General features: G+C 43.5%; 1 protein-coding gene across 19 annotated transcripts in view; it reads right to left on the bottom strand.

The window, feature by feature from the left end:
* ASPRV1 (aspartic peptidase, retroviral-like 1) overlaps window positions 1-20,445 on the bottom strand; it is a 212,607-nt gene that overhangs the window by 20,404 nt on the left and 171,758 nt on the right. The gene's annotated exons all lie outside the window — the stretch shown is intronic.

The raw sequence follows: 20,445 nt of genomic DNA, 5'->3' as shown, positions 1-20,445 counted from the left end.
ACCCTAAAAGGAAAAAAAAAAAAGTAAAATGGGAGAAAGTCTCTTCAGCAAGTTGTGCTGGGAAACTGGACAGCTGTATGTAAATCAATGAAACTAGAACACACTCTCACATCATGCACAAAAATAAACTCAAAATGTCTTAAAGGCTTAAATGTAAGACAAGGCACCATAAAACTCCTAGAAGAGAACACAGGAAAAACATTCTCTAACATCAACAATACAAATGTTTTCTTAGGTCAGTCTCCCAAAGCAATAGAAATAAAAATAAAAATAAACCAATGGGATCTAATCAAACTTAAAAGTTTTTCCACAGCAAAGGAAAACATTTAAATAAAACAAAAATACAACCTACAGGACGGGAGAAAATAGTTTCAAAGCAACTGACAAGGGCCTAATATCCAAGATATACAAACAACTCATACAACTCAATAGCAATAAAACAAAAACCCAATGGAAAAATGGGCAGAAGACCTGAATAGACATTTCTCCAAAGAAGACATACAGACGGCCAACAGGCACATGAAAAAATGTTCATCACTAATTATCAGAGAAATGCAGATCAAAACTACAATGAGGTACCACTTCACATCAGTCAGAATGGCCATCATTAGTAAGTCTACAAATAACAAATTCTGGAGAAGATGTGGAGAAAAGAGAACCCTCCTACACTGCTGGCAGGAATGTAAATTGGTACAACCACGATGGAAAACAATACAGAGGAACCTCAGAAAACTGAATATAGGAGTTCCCATCGTGGGAACAAGTCTACAAATAACAAATTCTGGAGAAGATGTGGAGAAAAGAGAACCCTCCTACACTGCTGGCAGGAATGTAAATTGGTACAACCACGATGGAAAACAATACAGAGGAACCTCAGAAAACTGAATATAGGAGTTCCCATCGTGGCGCAGTGGTTACCGAATCCGACTAGGAACCATGAGGTTGCGGGTTCGGTCCCTGCCCTTGCTCAGTGGGTTAACGATCCGGCGTTGCCGTGAGCTGTGGTGTAGGTTGCAGACGCGGCTCGGATCTCACGTTGCTGTGGCTCTGGCGTAGGCCGGAGACTACAGCTCCAATTGGACCCCTAGCCTGGGAACCTCCATATGCCGCGGGAGCGGCCCAAGAAATAGCAACAACAACAACAACAACAAAACAACAACAAAAAAAAGAAAACTGAATATAGAACTACCATATGACCCAGCAATTCTACTCCTGTGCATATATCTGGACAAAACTTTCACTGAAAAATATACCTACATCCCTATGTTCACTGCAGCACTATTCACAATAGCCAAGATATGGAAACAATCTAAATGTCCAATGACAGATGAATGGATTAAGATGTGGTATATATACACTATGGAATACTACCCAGCCATAAAAAAGAACAAAATAATGTTATTTACAGCAATGTGGATGGAACTAGAGACTCTCACATTAAGTGAAATAAGTCAAAGAGAAAAACAAATACAATATGATAACACTTAAATCTGGAATCTAACATGGCACAAAATGAAGCTATCTACAGAGAAGAAGCAAACTCATGGACATGGAGAACAGACTTGTGGTTGCCAAGGGGGAGGGAGAGGGATGGACTTGGGGTTTGGGGTTAATAGGTACAAAATATTGCATTTGAAGTAGATAAGCAATGAGATCCTGCTATATAGCACAGGGAACTATATTTAATCACTTATGATGGAACATAATGGAAGATAATATGAAAAAAAGAATGTATATATGTATAACTATGTAACTTGGCTGTACAACATAAATTGACAGAACATTGTAAATTAGCTATAATAAAATATTTTTTGGAGTTCCCTTCATGGCTCAGCAGTTAACAAACCCAACTAGGATCCACGAGGATGCGGGTTCAATCTCTGGCCTCGCTCAGTGTGTTAAGGATCTAGTATTGCCCTGAGCTGTGGTGTTGGTCACAGATGCAGCTCGGATCCTGCGTGGCTGTGGCTGCGGCTGTGGCATAGGCCAGCATATATACCTCTGACTCATTTGACCCCTAGACTGGGAACCTCCATATGCCGCGGGTGTGGCCCTAAAAAGAAAAAAAATTTTTAAGTGAAAAAAAAAATCAGCATCCATTTATGATAAAAACCCTCTAGAAAGTGGGCATAAAGGGAAACTACCTCAACAAAATAAAGGCCATATATGACAAACCCATACCTAACATCATTCTCTGTGGTGAAAATCTGAAAGGATTCCTTCTAAGATCAGGAACAAGACAAGGATGTCCTCTCTTGCCACTTTTAGTCAACATAGTTTTGCAAGTCCTACCCATGGAAATCAGAAAAGAAGAAGAAATAAAAGGAATCCAAATTGTAAAAGAAGTAGTAAAATTGTCATTGTTTGCAGATGACATGATACTATACATAGAAAACCCTAAAGAAGCTGCCAGAAAATTATTAGAGCTCATCAATGAATTTGGTAAAGTTGCAGGATACAAAATTAATGCACGGAAATCTCTTGCATTCCTATACACTAGCAATGAAAGGTCAGAAGGGGAAATTAAGGAAACAATCCCATTTATCATCACATCAAAAAGAATAAATTACCTAGGAATAAACCTACCTAAGGAAGCAAAATACTGAAAACTATAAGACCCTTTTGAAAGAAATCAAAGACGACAGAAATGGAAAGATATACCATGTTCTTGGATTGGAAGAATCACTATCACCAAAAAGACTATTTTACCCAAGGCAACCTATAGATTCAGTGCAATCCCAATTAAATTACCAATTTTTCACAGAACTAGAACAAAAAAAAATTTAATTTGTATGGAAACACAAAAGACCTAAAATAGCTGAAGCAATCTTGAGAAAGAAGAAACAGAGCTGGAGGACAGGAATCTGGCTCCTTGACCTTGGACTATAGTACAAAGCTACAATCTTCAAAGCAGTATGGTACTGGCACAAAAACAGACACAGATCAGTGGAACAGGATAGAAAATCAGAAATAAATCCATATACCTATAGTCAATTAATCTATGACAAAGGAGGCAAGAATATACAATGGAGAAAAGAGTTCTTCAATAAGTGGTGCTGGGAAAACTGGACATCTACATGTAAAAGAATAAAATTAGAACACTCTCTTACTTATATGTATGACTGGGTCACTTTGCTGTACAGTAGAAATTGACAGAATACAGTAAATCAAGTATAATGGGAAAAAATCAGAAAATTTAAAAAAAGAACACTCTTCTTATACAAGACAAAAAAATAAACTCAAAATGGATTGAAGACCTAAATGTAAGACTGGATACTATAAAACTCCTAGAAGAAAACACAGGCAGAACACTCTTTGACATAAATTGCAGCAATATCTTTTTTTAATCTACTTCTAGAGTAGTAAAAATAAAAACAAAAATGAACCAATGGGATTTAATTAAATATAAAAGCTTTTGCAGAGCAAAGGAAACCATTAAAAAAGTGAAAAAACAACCCACACAGAATCAGAGAAATCTTTGCAAATGAAGTGACCAAAAAGGGATTTATCTACAAAATATACAAACAGCTCATACAGCTTTACATAAAAAAAAAAAACAGTTAAAAAAATGGTGAGAAGATCTAAACAGACATTTTGCCAAAGAAGACAGAGAGATGGCCAAAAAAGCAAATGAAAAGATGCTCAATATCACTGATTATTAGAAATACAAATCAAAACTACAATGAAGTATCATCTCATACCAGTCAGAATGACCATTATCAAAAATTCTACAAATAATAGGAGCTCTCTTCGTGGCTCAGTGGTTAACGAACCTGACTAGGAACCATGAAGATATGGGTTCAATTCCTGGCTTCGCTCAGTGGGTTAAGGATCCAGCGTTGCCGTGAGCTGTGGTGTAGGTTGCAGATGCATCTCAGATCCTGTGTTGCTATGGCTGTGACACAGGCTGGCTGTAGCTCCAATTCAACCCCTAGCCTGGGAACTTCCACATGACACAGGCGCAGCCCTTAAAAAAAAAAAAATCTACAAATAATAAATGCTGTAGAAGATGTGGAGAAAAGGGAACAGTCCTACACTGTTGGTGCAAATGTAACTAGTGCAACCAATATGGAGAACAGTATAAATTTCCTTAAAAAAATCTAAATAATAGGAGTTCCCGTTATGGCTCAGTGGTTAATGAATCTGACTAGGAACCATAGGGTTGAGGCTTCGATCCCTGGCCTTGCTCAGTGGGTTACGGATCTGGCATTGCCATGAGCTGTGGTATAGGTCGCAGACGCAGCTCGGATCTGGCATTGCTGTGGCTCTGACGTAGGCTGGTGGCTGCAGCTCCGATTAGACCCCTAGCCTGGGAACCTCCATATGCCAAGGGAGTGGCTCCAGAAAAGTCAAAAAGACAAAAAAAAAAACCCAAAAAACTAAATATAGAACTACCATATGATCCAGCAATCCCACTGCTGGGCATAAATCCTGAGAAAATCATAATTAGAAAAGATACATGCACCCCAATGTTCATTGCAGCACAACTTATAACAGCCAAGACATGGAAGCAACATTAATGTCCATTAAGAGAGGACTGGATAAGGAAGATGGGGTACATATATACACTGGACTATTACTCAGCCATAAAAATCACGAATAATACCATTTGCAGCAGCATGGATAGACCTATAGATTGTCATACAAAGTGAAATAAGCCAGACAAAGACAAATATCATATGCAATCACTGATATGTGGAATCTAATAAAAAAAAACACAATAGAACTTAGAAAACAGAAACAGACTCAAACTTATGTTTACCAAAGGGGAAACGTGGCAGAGGGGAAGGATAAATGAGAGGTTTGGGACTGACATATACACACTACGATATATAAAATGGAGAGGTAACAAGGACCTACTGTATAGCACAGGGAAGCTTACTCCATACTGTGTAATTAGCTATATGGGAAAAAATCTGAAAAGGAATGTATATATGTATATGTATAATGGATTTATTTTGCTGTACGTGTTAAATTAACACAACTTTGTAAGTTGACTATATTCCAATAAAATTAAACACACAAATAAACAAACTGGATGAACCACCAAAGATTTAATTGCCAGCAACATTAAAGAAAGCTTAGTTTTACCCCAGCATCAGGATCCCTGTTTACTGTGCCTCAGGAACGGAAGCTTTGAACCACAGATAACTATGAAGGCAGCTTTCACATAAAGATAGCCTCTCCCACAAGATGACAAATCTTATTTTCAAGTTTCCTGACTTTGTTAGTTCACAGCAGCCTGACGAAAAATGCCCTGGGATATGCTGTTTGGGCCCACGTCACAATCATGGTCAACTCACATGTGCTGAGTGCTCTGCTCCGAGTCCCTGGGAACTCACATCAGCCTGGGGCGTGAGTGTTGTCATTGTGCCCTTTCACAGCTGAGGCAGCAGAGAGAGCGAGGAGGCATTTGCCTTAAGTCCACGGAGCTGCTGAGCTCCGACTTCAGAGCCCTATACTCCCCCCTGCCTCAATTTTTGCAAATTGCAATTGTGTTAAATTATAACCAATTTTCCAAACATAGCACCTTTTCTTTAAGTCTTTGAATGCAGCTACTTATTTCCATGAAGAGGCCTTAGGATCCAGTTGGTGAGGCAGAGACTGGGAAGGCAAAAGACAACTGTGGATTATCGCTGCCAAGCCATCGCCCTACCCTCTATCTCAACAGCCCTCTGAGCCTGTAGTGAGGAGGAACCAGTAATTCCTGACCCTGGTGAGGATCCCAGTGCAACAGCCCAGACTGCTCCTGAAGGAAGACGTCCTGTACAGCTGAAGAAGCTCTTTCTCTTCTATGTCTTCTGGGTCGAGGACCCTGTGACATCACCCTATTGATTCAACCAGTATTTACCAAATACAGCTTCCACTCAGCCTGGGAGTCCCCATTATCGAGGGTCCCTTTGTCCACCTCTTAGATGTCAATGACCTAGACGAGGAGGGACACATCGAGGCTCCCTGCGCAGAGACTCTGGAATAGAAGCCCCAATTCCCATAGCCCACTTGGCCTTCCCATCAGTTTGAGATGCTCAGCTTCTAGTGGCCGAGGGCCCCATTACGTTGGGAGAGAATGGAAGATCCCCTTTTAGGCAGATGGGAGGATGGGCTCTGCCTGGCTGGAGCTTCTGGGCGTCTCCCTCCCTGTGAGTGAAGGCAGTATTTCTGGGGAAGTCAGGCTCAGGACTTGGTGGGCAGCTGAGGCAAGAGCCAGCATAGGAGCAAAGAGTATGGTCCCAAGGCCAAGACACAGCTGGTATCCAGGGGACACAGGGGCTGGAGAGGTTCACTGAGGCCCTGGGGGAGGAAGAAGGAGGCATTTATAGGATGCTCTGGACCTCACCTGGGGCAGCGGTTGAGCCAGGGCAGTCAAGGCAGGGACCTCTATGTCAAGGGTCTGTCTACCTTCAAGGAAACCATGATCTGGGACAGAAGACAGCTGGAGGGCCAAGGGGATGGCCAGGTTGGGTCACACCTGTAGGCAGTCCCCAGGCCTGCACTGAGGCCAGTGAGATGGGAGACCCATATCTACCTGCTAGAAAATGCATTTAATTAAAACAGAATGTCTGACTGACTCTTTCCTTGCCTTGCTGATATTCCCATCGCCGAAGGTAGATGATGAGGTTGTCATAACGCTCTGGAGCAAATTCGGATCAACAAAGATGAGCAGGCTGGCCACATGCAAGCAAAGATTCTCAGGGGGAGGATCCTTCGGGGTGGGGGGGGCATGTCCCTTAGATGCCCTGGAAGGCGGTCCTGGCTGATAGTCAAGCATATAGATTCTAGTCAAATGAATCCCCAGACCAAAGCCCACTTCACCCTTTCCTCTCATTAGGTGACCTGGGGCTAATGTTTTGGGCCCTATTTTTCTGGTCTGAAAAGTAAGGATAATAATAGTCCTTATTTCCTGGGGCTCTTGGAGGGATTAAGGGAGAGAGTGTATGGAAAGAACCTAACCCAGTGCCGGACATTAAGGAAGCACTTAACACCTATGAGCATTTATGATTATTTCACAAGCAAGGAGAGAAGCTTGAGAAGTGTTGGGAACATCTCCTTGTTTTCAGAAAACAAAGTTCTGACATTCAGAAAGAAATCAGTTTGAGGTTAGTAGATGCAAACTATTACACTTAGAATCGATAAACAACAAGGTCCTACTGTACAGCACAGGGAATTCTTTCCAATCACTTGTGATGGACTATGATAGAAGATAATATGAGAAAAAGAATATATATATATGTGTGAGTATATATATATATATATACATAAAACTGTGTCACTTTGCTGTACAGCAGAAATTGACATAACATTGTAAATCAACTATATATATATTTTTTTAAATGTTTTTAAAAAGAAAGAAATCAGCCTGGAAGGGAAGATTACATTAGAAAGTAGGGAAGTGTTCAAATATGTCATTCTGACTCTGCTATTAGACAACAAATAGTGGGCAGGAAGTGGTTAAACTGAAAGGAGGAGCAGAGAAAGGGTGACTCAGGGACTGAAGGTGACTGACCATGGGGGGAGGGGCTGTTTTTCAGGGGGTCCCTCATCTGGGTGCTGCTCAGAAAGGCACAACAAGCCCTGGAGCCTCTCAGCCCTGCTGGGCAGCTCTCAATGAGAAAGCAGGCAGTACAGTACAGGCATGGCTCTGAGAGAGACCTTTGCTAAAATGCCTGCATTGTCAAGTACCACATCAAAGAGTGCAAGATCCTCAAGGCCCGGCATCTGCATGTATCTTTCCAACAGCAAATTCAGACCAACAGCAGCTACAGCTCTAGCCAGACAATCAAGGAAGACGACACACTTCAAGTTACACTTGAACTCTGAGCAACTACAGAGATTGTGACATTCTCCACAACTTTGCAGTTAAGAGCTTGGGTCAAAGCTGCCAGTGCAGTGCAGACCAGCACAGAGCATGAAACAGCATGGGGCCCAGAAGAGGCATCAGTGGAAAGAGACGATTAAGACAGAACTTGGGTGACACTGCTCTCTCTTCACCACACTTAGATTCTTTACTGTTGGGAAAAACCAACCTTTCAGAAGGTGTGTGTTTCCTCAGGGAAATGGTGAACCATGAGATTGATCATCTTTCTCTTTTTGCTTTGGCTGCCGGGAAACTCAGAACTAAATTCACATCTCCCCTTTAGTAATTATGGGAGACTCTGTGCTTTTTATATTGGTGTCCTAAACTCCTAGTCTTTTCTTTGTCTTTGATTTTTATTTTAAAATTCTCCTGGAGTTCCCTAGTTGGCCTAGCAGTTAATGGACCTAGCATTGTCACAGCTACGGTTCAGGTCACTACTGTGATGCAGGTTCAATCCCTGGATGGGAACTTCCGCATGCCACAGACACAGCCAAAAATAAAATAAAATTTCCCTACTTTAATATATGTAATTTTGGAAGTCACTTCAGGTCACCCTTACAGGGAACAAGGAGGATGGCCATACAGGAACACTGCCTGTGTATAATGAAAAATGTTCCGGTCTTTTCTTTTGCAAGCAGGGGGAAGTGCGGTTGACTAAGCAAGGGTGAGGTTATGAGAGTTAAGAGTGCAGTGAGGAGAGGGAAGGTGAGTGTGTTTTTCTTTAAGTAGTGGAAGTAAACTTGCCCAAGTTCAGCAGGGAGTCGCCTCAGGGCGGAAGGTAACCCCACCTCATCTACAGGAACAGGAGCTCCTCAGGGGTTTCCACAGAGGCCAGAGGCAGCGGCAGAATCAACCTGGGTCTGAGTCACCTGTCCCAAGAGGAAGGAACACCACCCTTTCTTTCCAACTCAAGAAAGTTCACTGGATTGCAAATAAATGAGAATAACGTTTTTACAGGACTAGCCTGGAATCTACTCTACCACATATTTTTAAAAAGTAAATCACCGGCACATTTTGGTATTTTATTAACAAATTACTCATGGCCCCACCATGGTTAAACTAGTGGAACTGGGTCGACCCTACAAGAGGTCAACCAGCGGTGTGAATGGGACAGTCTTCAACCCCAACCCAATCAACACACTACGGGAACTTGGAGTCAGGTGTGGCTGGCATGTTCTCCACACCTGAGGCACTGAGAGCAAGCTGGCACCTAGACGACCTGATAGAGTTAGGATCCAAGTGTTCTTGACAGGCTAAAGTGAGGGCATCTAGGACAGGTGCATTTTAAGAGATGGTGGATGCTCCAGTACTCGGCCATGAACACGCCTGTCACAGAGGGGCTGTTGCCAGGTGGGCTCAGTGCTGAGTCTCCAGGGTAAAGGGACTGCAGAGCCAGGTCCTCAGGTCAGAGGCCTGTAGGGCAAGGAAGGGCTCTGGGGAGGGGCTTGGGCATGGGGCCCAGTGAGGCTTCCTCCCTGGCTCTAGTCCCTTCACCTCATCCCAGGCTCTCCCCACACCCTCACCCACATCCTTTCTAAAGCAGACCTTAGATCCCAGCCTCCGCTGGCTCGGACCCTCCTGTAGGGGAACTCCACCCACTCAGCAGCACACCTGAGTCTGGTCAGTGGCAGGCCCCCACCTGATGTGGCCCTGACCCGCCTCCCTAAGCTCAGGTCCTAGTCCCCTGCCCTTTACTCACTCTGCTCCACCCAGAGTGGGCTGGGCTCTGCACTCCGTACTCCTGCCTGGAAGACTGTCCCTGTGGCCTCCCTTCCCTCAGGTCTCTGTGCAAACATCACCTTATCTACGAGGCCTCCTTGACCCCCTGCTTATAACTCTACATCCCCCATCACTCTCAATCCACTATCCCCCTTATGCTGATTCACTTCTTGTCACCACAGGACAAATCATCTTTTTGTTTGTTTGGTGCTAAAATGCATCTGTGCAAGAGCAGAGGCATGATGAACTCTCCATTGCATTTCTGCTCCTGCACCTGGACAGTGCTTGGCACACAGTGCATGCCCAGCCCCCCACGTTTATGGATGGATGGATGGATGGATGGAGTGAGTGAATGAATAAGAGACAAAACTCCTGGCTCACAGCTGAGGCAGACAATAGTCTCCAGTGTCACATACCCCAAGAGCAAATGATGAGACACAGGAAGTGAGGTTAGTACTATACGTTCAGGACTTTATCACCATCAGAGTTGTATGAAAGCAGCACACCGAGGGTCATGGAAAATGCCTTTGCTTTAGAATAATCCAGATGACTTGGTCAAGAACAAAAGCAATTTGGGAGTTCTCTTGTGTACAGGGGATTAAAGATCCAGGAATGTCACTGCAGTGGCTTGGGCCACTGCTGTGGTTGGGGTTTGATCCCTGGCCCAGGAACTTCCATATGCTGTGAGTACAGCCAAAAAACCCCAACGAAACAAAGACAAAACAAACAAAAAAAATGGAGTTCCCACCATGGCACAGCAGAAAGAAATCTGACTAGAAACCATGAGGTTGCAGGTTCAAGCCCTGGCCTCGCTCAGTGGGTTAAGGATCTAGTGTTGCCATGAGCTGTGGTGTAGGTCACAGACACGGCTCAGATCTGGCATTGCTAAGGCTGTGATGTAGGCTGGAAGCCATAGCTCAGATTAGACCCCTAGCCTGGGAACCTCCATATGCTGCAGGTAAAGCCCTAAAAAGAAGAAGAAGAAAAAAAGCAAAGACAAACCAAAAAAGGCAATTTGATAGAAAACAATTCAGTTGAGAACAAACTGGGAGGAAAAGAATTTAGCCCAAAGGACAATTTGGTCTAAAAAAATATATTTCACCTTGTTTTTCAAAAATTGGAATTTTGATATAGCATGGAAGTTCAGTGTATCTTTTTGTGCCTTTCAAGTATTTTGCTTACATTTCAGAATAGTTTCATCTCTGCTTTAAATTTCTAGTTCATATTTTAGCCAACTACTTTAATTCTGTTCACTTTTTAAAACGCAGCATGAAATGTCACACATATGAATAAAAGTACATAACATATAGCTGTGCTGCTTAGTGATTATAAACACCCATATGTACACCACCCCGTCAAGAACTAGGACACTGGCAGCACCCAGGTGCCCTGAATGGCCTTCCTGACACAGAATCCTCATGACCCTAAAGGGACAGGGCAACCCTGCTTCTGCCATAATCACATCCTTTCTTGCCTTTATAATTTTGCCTCCTGAGTACACATCTGCACACACTGTGGTTTGGTTTTGCCTGTTGGTTTTAGAAGGTTTTATAAATGGAATCACACCGTACATGTCTGTGTCTGGCTGCTTTCACTCAACAGTATGGCCGTGAGGTTTGCATGTGTCACATGCAGTACAGTCCTTTTCATTGCTGTATTGTGAGGTCTGTAACAGCAAAATGTTGGAAACAAAAGCTGAATGTCCAAAAATAGGGAATTGGCTAAATAAAGTATGGGAGTTTACAAAACAGAAAGTACTGCATAATCCCATTTTTGCTAAAAAGGAAAAATGAGAATCAGAGAAAGAGAAAGAAAGAATGAAGGAAAATACATCCATATGAATATCTATAGAGAAAGGTCTGGAAAAATGTGCCATGTTTGACCAAGGGAGGGAGAGTGGGTGCACAGATCTTCATGAAATTTCTTTACATATTTTTGGACTGACCTAATTTTCTGGTTTCCTTATAATGAGCAGTATTGCTTTTGTAAAAGAAAGGAAAAAAAAAACAAAAAGGAATTTAAACAATGTAAAAATCATCAAGCAATAATAAGCAAAATTCAGAAAAGCTTGTAGAATTTTAGTAAGTATTTTTTTAGGGGGGATGGGGTCCTCCTAGTTTATTTTTAGCCAATATGTCTCCTCTACTTGTTTGATGATTTTTGTGATTTTTTTCAGGGCCGCACCCGCGGCATATAGAAGTTCCCAGGATAGGGGTCAAATCAGAGCTACAGCTGCCGGCCTATACCACAGCAACCAGGCATCTGAGTCACATCTACAACCTACTCCACAACTCACAGAAATGCTGGATTCCCGACCCTCTGAGAGAGGCCAAGGATCGAACCCATGTCCTCATGGATACTAGTCAGATTCGTTGCCACTGAACCACAATGGAAACTCCCTGTGACCTTTTTTTCAAGAAGTGATACAAGCAATGAATGTTTCCAACCACAGTTAATGTGTTCATGGGTTTTACAAATAACTTACACACTGTTTAGTTAATGAAGACCTCTTTGTTGGACATTTCAGCTTTTCAAATTCATTTTCACCCACTTTGTGTTGGCTTGCTCTATTTATAATAGATGCAAACAACCTAAATTCATTTTTTACCAAATCTTTGTGTGTCCAAACTGCTTCAGTGGACTGAATTGAATATTCTAAAGTCAGGCAGGCTTCAACACCAACTTCAATCATTTACCATTAGAACAACACTGGGCAGACTAACCTTTCCCAATTCCAACTTCCCCATCTGTTAAATGGGGATGAAACCTACACTGCAGGGCAACAACACCTGTGAGTCATCTCAGATCCAGTCTCTCAGTCTCAGCACTGTTGTCACTTGGAGCTGGGGAATTCTGTATTGGGAGGGGCGGGGGCAGGAGGGCAACCTGTGCCCTGGAAGATGCTTTAGCAGCATTCCTGGGCTCCACCCACCAAATGCCATTTTAGCATCCTCCCACCCCCCCAAAGTTGTGACAACCAAAAATGTCTTCAGGCTTTGCCAAACGTGCTGCCTTAGAGCTGTCCTTCTTTCACATCCTATAACTGACATCCCCAACGCCTCTGTGTTACCTTGGGAAGTGGCCCCCTGGCCCACTGAGACTGCTTAGCCTCATCAGCCAGCACCTGAGCAGCACAGAATCCCACCTGACCACCTCCTTCCACGTTGCCTTATTCCCTGTCCCCCTCCACAGGCTGTGGGACAGGAAAATACAAATGTGTGCATTGCTCCTGATTCTTCTGTCTCAGGCAAATAGTCAGGGCTTTAGGGCTCTGTTACACCGCTGGGCCAAGAGCCAGTGTTACCTGTAAGACAGAAGATACTTTCCTACACCATCTTTTAAACCCATGGATGAAGATATGTCCAAGTGCCCTGGATAGGAGATGTGAGGTAGCCTTGTGGTGACAAGAGATGAGGACAGAACCAGCTGGACAGGAGATGGACAGTGGTCAGTTCTGGAGAGAACAGATACCCACACACCACTCAGCAGCCTCATTCTGAAGAAGTGACAAGACATCACAAGGAGGGGCTGCCTGGTGGCCCTAGGAAGGCAGGACCTAAGATCCCAGCTCCTTGTCTGCCATGCATGGCAGAGATAGCAGTATATGACCTAAAGGGATCCTAACTAATTAGACATAATTAGCTTTTCTTTCAGATTTTTTTTTTTTTTTTGTCTTTTCAGGGCCACACCCATAGCATATGGAATTTCCCAGGCTAGGGGTCTAATCGGAGCTGCAGTTCCCAGCCTATGCCACAGCCACAGCAACATGGGATCCGAGCCGTGTCTGCAATCTACACCACAACTCACAGCAATGCAGGATCCTTAACCCAGTGAGTAAGGATAGGGATCAAGTTGGATTTGTTTCTGCAGTACACAACAGCAACACTCTTAGAAAAAAAAAAAAATTAATGATATATCTCACACAGCTCAGTTTGTGGAGAGGATCAGACACATTACAAATGCAGATATCATCACGTCACTTCCCTGCCTTCCCATTACCGAAGGATAAAGGCCCCCGACTGCTTGCAGCAGAGGAAGCAAGTGGTTATTTTCCACATTTACTCCCAGGGCAGACATCACTAATCAATCATGGCATCTTGCTGGCTGTGTCTGAATACAATCCCAGAATCCTTTGCAGCACTTCCCACCAGGCAGCTGTGTGAACCTGAGTTGGTACATGAGATAAAGTCAAGTATTTTTTCTACTTTAGGACCCACAGCCGCCCTCACCGCCCCCCCACCTACACACACATTTTACTGCTTTTTAAATCAGGATATACCTTGGATATATATATACACCAGGATATATATTAAAAATATATTTTTTCTCCAAAATATATTATATATATAATGCACTTTTGAATTGAGCGCATCTTAGAACCAAAGAAATTCAGCATCAGTGATCCCTGGCCTTTGAAGGTTCCTCAAAGGTCTTACAGGACTTCCACACCTAGCCTGTCTGTCTCTCCGACCTCAGTCACCCTGTTATCTGGGTCCAGCCCAGCTTATCCCCTTTCCTTTTTTCACATTTCTCCCTCTACCCTGCATCATCTTGGGAAACAACTATTTGTCTTTGAAGACTCAACGTAAAGATCCCCTCTGTGAAATAAACTCAAATACCTACCGTCAATTAATCTTCAACAAAGGAGGCAAGAATATACAATGGAGAAAAGACAGTCTTCAGCAAGTGGTGTTGGGAAAGTTGGACAGCTACAATTAATCAATTAAATTAGAACATACCCTCACACCATACACAAAAACAAACTCAAAATGGTTTAAAGACAAATATAAGACAAGACATCATAAAACTCCTAGAAGAGGACATAGGCAAAACATTCTCTGACATAAATCAATACCAATGTTTCCTCAGATCAGGTTCCCAAGGCAATAGAAACAAAAGCCAAAATAAATAAATGGGACCTAATCAAACTTACAAGCTTTTGTACAGCAAAAGAAACCATAAACAAAACAAGAAGACAACCTGCAGAATGGAAGAAAATGTTTGCAAATGATGTGACCGAAAAGAGCTTAGTTTCCAAAACATAAAACAACACATACAACTCAATAACAAAAAAAAATCTAATTTAAAAATGGGCAGAATACCTAAACAGACATTTCTCCAAAGAAGACATATAGATAGCCAATAGGCACAAATGCTCAATATCGCTAATTATTAGAGAAATGCAAGTCAAAAATACAATGAAGTGCTGGGAGTTCCCATCATGGTTCAGTGGTTAATGAACCTGACTAGTATCCATGAGGATGTGGGTTTGATCCCTGGCCTCGTTTAGTGGGTTAAGGATCCAGCGTTGCTGTGAGCTGTGGTGTAGGTCACAGATATGGTTCAGATCCCTTGTTGCTGTGGCTGTGGTGTAGGCTGGTAGCTACAGCTCTGATTTGACCCCTAATCTGGGAACCTCCATATGCCATGGGTATGGCCCTAAAAAGACAACAACAACAACAAAAAACTAGAATGAGGTACTACCTCACATCAGTCAGAATAGACATAATTAAGAACTCTACAAATAACAAATGCTGGAAAGGGTGTGGGGAAAACCCTCCTACACTGTTGGTGGGAATGTAAATTGGTGTGGCCGCTATGCAAAACAGTATGGAGGTTCCTCAAAAAACTAAAAATAGAGTTGCCAAATGATCCAGCAATCTCACTCCTGGGCCTGTATCTAGAGAAAACTAGAATTCAGAAAGATAACATGCACTATTATGTTCATAGTAGCACTATTTACAATAGCCGAGACATGGAAACAATGCAAATGTCCATCAACAGATGACTGGATTAGGAAGATGTACATATATTCAGTGGAATGCTACTCAGCCATAAAAAAGAACAAAATAATGCCATTTGCAGCAACACAGATGGACCTAGAGATTATCATAGTAAGTGAATTAAGTCAGAAAGAGAAAGACAAATACCATCTGATATCACTTATATGTGGAATCTAAAATAGAGCACAAACGAACTTGTTTACAAAACAGAAGCAGACTCACAGACATAGAGAACAGACTAGTGGTTGTGAAGGGGGAGAGAGGGGGAGAGGGATGGAGTGGGAGTTTGGGAAGCAGATGTAAACTATTACAGAATGAATAGACAACAAGGACCAACTGTATAGCACAGAAAACGCTATTCAATATCCTGGGATTAACCATAATGGAAAAGAATATGACAAAGAATGTATATATGTATAGCTGAATCATTTTGCTGTATAGCAGAAATTAACACAACATGGTAAATCAACTATACTTCGATAAAATAAATTTTTTTAAAAAGTTCTCTGAGGAGATTTCCTGATCCCCACCCTAACATGACCCTCCCTGTGGATGTGCCCCTGTGCAGGTGGGAGTGGGGAGGAGAAGGCACTGGGCCACTCTAAGGCCTGAGGTTCCTTTGCCTGGCTGCTGCCCTCTTCAAACTATCAATCCCTGGAGAGCAGGGCTCACTACACTCATTTCCCAGGGCTGCAAGAGCCTCCAGCAGGAGGTAAGAGGGAAGGGGCAGGGCAAGGCTGGGCCCAGGCAAGTCCCACAGGCAACGTGCGGAGAATTCACCCCATCCAGTCTTTCAGGGGAGGGAATGGCCCACAGAATCTGAGCAGTCATGAGACCAATTCATGAGCCCACAATTAGAAACAACAGCTGGATGGAGTGGGTGGTCAGAGTGGACTGATCACGGTTTGCCCTCCTTGCTGCCCAGCCAGGGAAGCCACATTCATTACCCAGGGTTGCTTGGCAACAGTGGACTCTGGCTAGGACAATGACGGATGGGACTGGAATGTGACAGCTGCCTCAGTGTCTCCTCAGGGGCTGAGGACCAGGTGGCAGGCCAGGTCACCGCTCTGGGGCATGGAGACTGGCCACTCCCTCAGTATCACCACAAGAGAAGGACTGTGGCCTTCAGCCTCTGACTCCTGCTGCCTTCCAGATGGACACATTGTGTCCCCAAGATAAAGTAATACCCTCAGACTGGCATCTAAATATACCTGGGAGCCTCAGCTCTCCTTATGATGACTGTAGTCTCATTTCATAATTTATCTGTCTTATTTGCTGCCAAGGACCACCCAAACCTGGCACTGAGTGGGTCATTAATAACTGCTTGCTTCTGGGTTTACTGTTCCTAGGCTTATGGGTTAGCACTTCTGAAACTACTTTCTGGGTACTCTAAGACTGAGCAAATAAATAACCTGGAGTTGGATTTCTCATTGCTGAAGAAAGAGGTTGCAATTGTAGAAAGGTGGAAGATTAGAATAAATTCTCTGGTGCCAGCTGGAGCTGGAGGTTCAGGATGAACTCATTTTAGACATACGTATAGGGAGAAAGGGAGGTACAGAAACATATATAAATGCACTTTTTCCTTAGTTTGGACCATTGAGAAGACCCAGGAGTAATGATACCGTAGTAGTAACAAGTGCAGTCTGGCTTCTAAATACCAGACTCCACCTAAAAGAACCAGGGCTTCTCAGAGGAATGGCTGCTTTCAGGGGTGGTGCAGGGAAGGTGTGCAAGATGAACCTAGAACATCTTGTGACAGAAAATAAGGAAGGTTTCAGATGATGATGAAGGCAAGTCCCAAGAAGACAAAAGCCAGTTGGAAGAGTTTCCTAAGTTCAAGTTTAAAACAACTTGAGCATTGAAATAATGATACAGAATTCCCACTGTGGTGCAGTGGGTTAAGAATCCGGTGCTGTCTCTACAGCGGCTTGGATTGCTGCTGAGACACAAGTTAGATCCCCAGCCCAGCACAATGGGTGAAAAGAATCTGGGGTTGCTGCAGCTGTGGCTGCAACCTACACCACAGCTCATGGCAATGCCAGATCCATAACCCACTGAGCGAGGCCAGGGATTGAACCTGGGTCCTCATGGATACTAGTCAGATTTGTTTCCTCTAAGCCATGACAGGAACTCAAGAAAGCTCTTCTTTAGAGCTGAGTGCCAGCTAACAAGTATAGAAGAATAGAATTAGAAAGTCACCATTGCGGAGTTCCCGTCGTGGCACAGCAGTTAACGAATCCAACTAGGAACTACAAGGTTGTGGTTCGATCCCTGGCCTTGATCAGTGGGTTAAGGATCCGGTGTTGCCGTGAACTGTGGTGTAGGTTGCAGACATGGCTCGGATCTCATGTTACTGTGGCTCTGGCGTAGGCTGGTGGCTACAACTCCAATTAGACCCCTAGGCTGGGAACCTCCATATGCCGTGGGTGCGGCCCTAGAAAAGACAAAAAAAAAAAAAAAAAAAGAAAGAAAAAAAAAGAAAGAAAGAAAGAAAGAAAAAATCACCATTGGCAGGCAAGGATTATCAATGGGTCTCATGGGTGACTGATGAGAAAGGCTTTTTATATAGCCTCAGAGCATCAACATGGAAGACACTCATTAATTACACAGGGAAAATATATGTAGCTTACAGGGGGAAAACCTGGCTGACACCACTTTGACCAACTAATTAAAGTTAACGTCACCAATAATGGGACAAATAGGCATCCCATGCCTCTTGATCTGATCCACTGAGAAGCACATATCACTTATGGATAGTCCTGCCAAAAACACATAATCTGAATCTAATTCTGAGAAAATATCAGAGTCACCCAAATATAGATTCACATTCTACAAACTAACTGACCAGCCCTCTTCATAAATGTCAAGGTCATGAAAGACAAAGACAGACTAAGGACTTTTTTCAGATTAAAGGAGGCAAAAGAGACAGGACCACTAAATTCATTGTGATGGATGTATGATTGGATCCTGGACCAGAAAACAATTGTTTTCTTTTGCTATAAAAGTCATTATTGGGATAACTGGAAAATATAATAAGATCTGCAGATTAGATAATATAAATATTATATAAATATTAATTTCCTGATTTTAATTACTGTATGTGGTTATATTAGAGAATTCCTTGTTTTTTTAGGAAATAAACACTATAGGTAAATGTATATAACATTTGCACTTTTCAAACAGTTCATATATATATAGATACAGAGAATGAGAGTAAGAATGATAAAGTTAACTGGCAAAATATTAAGGTTTGGAGAAACTAGGTGAACCATATATGGAAATTCTTTGTACTACTTGAAATATTTCTGTAAGTCTGAAATTATTTCAAAACAAAAACTTAGAAATAAAGTAAATATTTGCTGGATAAAAGCATGAAGAATTATCTAACACAGTTAGTGGAATTAATAAGTGTTTAGAATATGGTGGTCAACATTAAAGAAGGTATCTGGGAGTTCCCATTCATGGCTCAGCGGTTAACAAACCCGACTAGCATACATGAGGATCGATCCCTGGCCTCGCCCAGTGGGTTAAGGATCTGGCGCTGCCGTGAGCTGTGGTGTAGGTCGAAGACAAGGTTGGGATCCTGTGTTGCTATGGCCGTGGCATAGTCCTACGGCTACAGCTCTGATTAGACCCCTAGCATGGGAACCTCCACATGCCACGGGTGAGGCCCTAAAAAGACAAGGAAGGAAGGAAAAGAAAGAAGGAAAAGAAAGAGATAAAGAAAAGAAAGAAAGTGTCTGGTGGCAGCCATGAGTTGCCCCTTAACTAGAAGCTACCAGAATGTTCTACGCCAGGGAGTTTCAAATATTTGTGTGCATGAGAATCACCTGGAGATATGCTCAGTGCAGGTACTAGATGAGACCCTGCAGCGCTAACAAGCTCTTACACTGCCTTTCTGCTGGTCCAGGGATCACACTTTGGGTCAAAAGGGAATGGATACAGCTGGGATGAAGACCAGGCATTCTCCAACCTGCCTGCACTTCAGGACCACAGAAGAAGTGGCTTTAATTAATCTTCCAGGCAATTCTCTCTTTTTTGGGGGGGAGGTGCGCACACCTGCAGCACACAGAAGTTCCCAGGCCAGAGATCAAACCCGAGCCACAGCAGTAACATTAAATCCTTAACCGCTAGGCCACCAAGGAACGCTTGTTGATCTCCCCAGGTGATTCTAATGGGTAGCCAGGATTAGACCTTCACATCTGTCTCCTACATCTGTCTCCTACTCAGCATCTCAAGCTCAGGTCTGAGTCTGAATACTGCCATGGCTTCCAAGCCAGATTCTTTGCTGCTGCTGCTGCTGCTGCTTTATTCTAACCTATATCCAGAAGCCAGGTGAATCTTTCTGCTCCTCCACAGTTCAAACACTTTCGTGCAAGTCAAGTGCAAACTCTCCATCCAGGAGTTAAGCCCTCTGTGATGTGTGGCCTAAAATGCACTTTACCCCGTGCTCACCAGCCTCCCCCTTCCCCTTGATACTCTGTTCCCAGGAGCTCTTCGTCCTGTCCTGCAACCGAGGTTCCCATCACACAATTATGTTGGTAACTGCCTCACCCCAAACACACACACACAGCAGCTGTCTTAAGTTTCACTCCAGTCTCCAGTTAGGAAGCACCACTTAGTACCTTGGTCCATGGGGGCTGTGATGTGTCACTTGCTGGGCCTTCCCCAGGTGCTCACTTTCCTCCAGGAGAGAGAGCTCGCTGAGAGCCTGGGACTCAGCCACTCTCCTCAATCACAGCAGGGGAGGAAGGGTCTCTGTGGCTGGGACACAGGTCACCCTGTTCCCATTCACCCAGGAATGGGCTTGGCAGCCTGCGTGCCTGGAGAATTGCAGGGACTGGACAACTTGGGTGTTGCCCTAGAATTCTGGCTTGGCACCCAATTCCCTGTTCCCCTGTCCACTTCCCCACTCACCCACCCACCCACTCACCCACTCACTCACCCACTCCTCACCGTCCCTCATTTAGCCCAGTGTGTGGCTAAGATCTGAAGGACCTAGATGAAAATAGGTCACAGCGGGTGCCACCTAGCCTGTCTCCTCTGGGGAGGATTTGGCCTAGGAGACAAGCTGCATTTGTTAGGGGT

The sequence above is a fragment of the Sus scrofa genome, chromosome 3, assembly GCF_000003025.6.
Source record: "Sus scrofa isolate TJ Tabasco breed Duroc chromosome 3, Sscrofa11.1, whole genome shotgun sequence".
Taxonomy (NCBI): domain Eukaryota; kingdom Metazoa; phylum Chordata; class Mammalia; order Artiodactyla; family Suidae; genus Sus; species Sus scrofa.
This window is presented reverse-complemented; position numbering and strand designations above follow the sequence as displayed.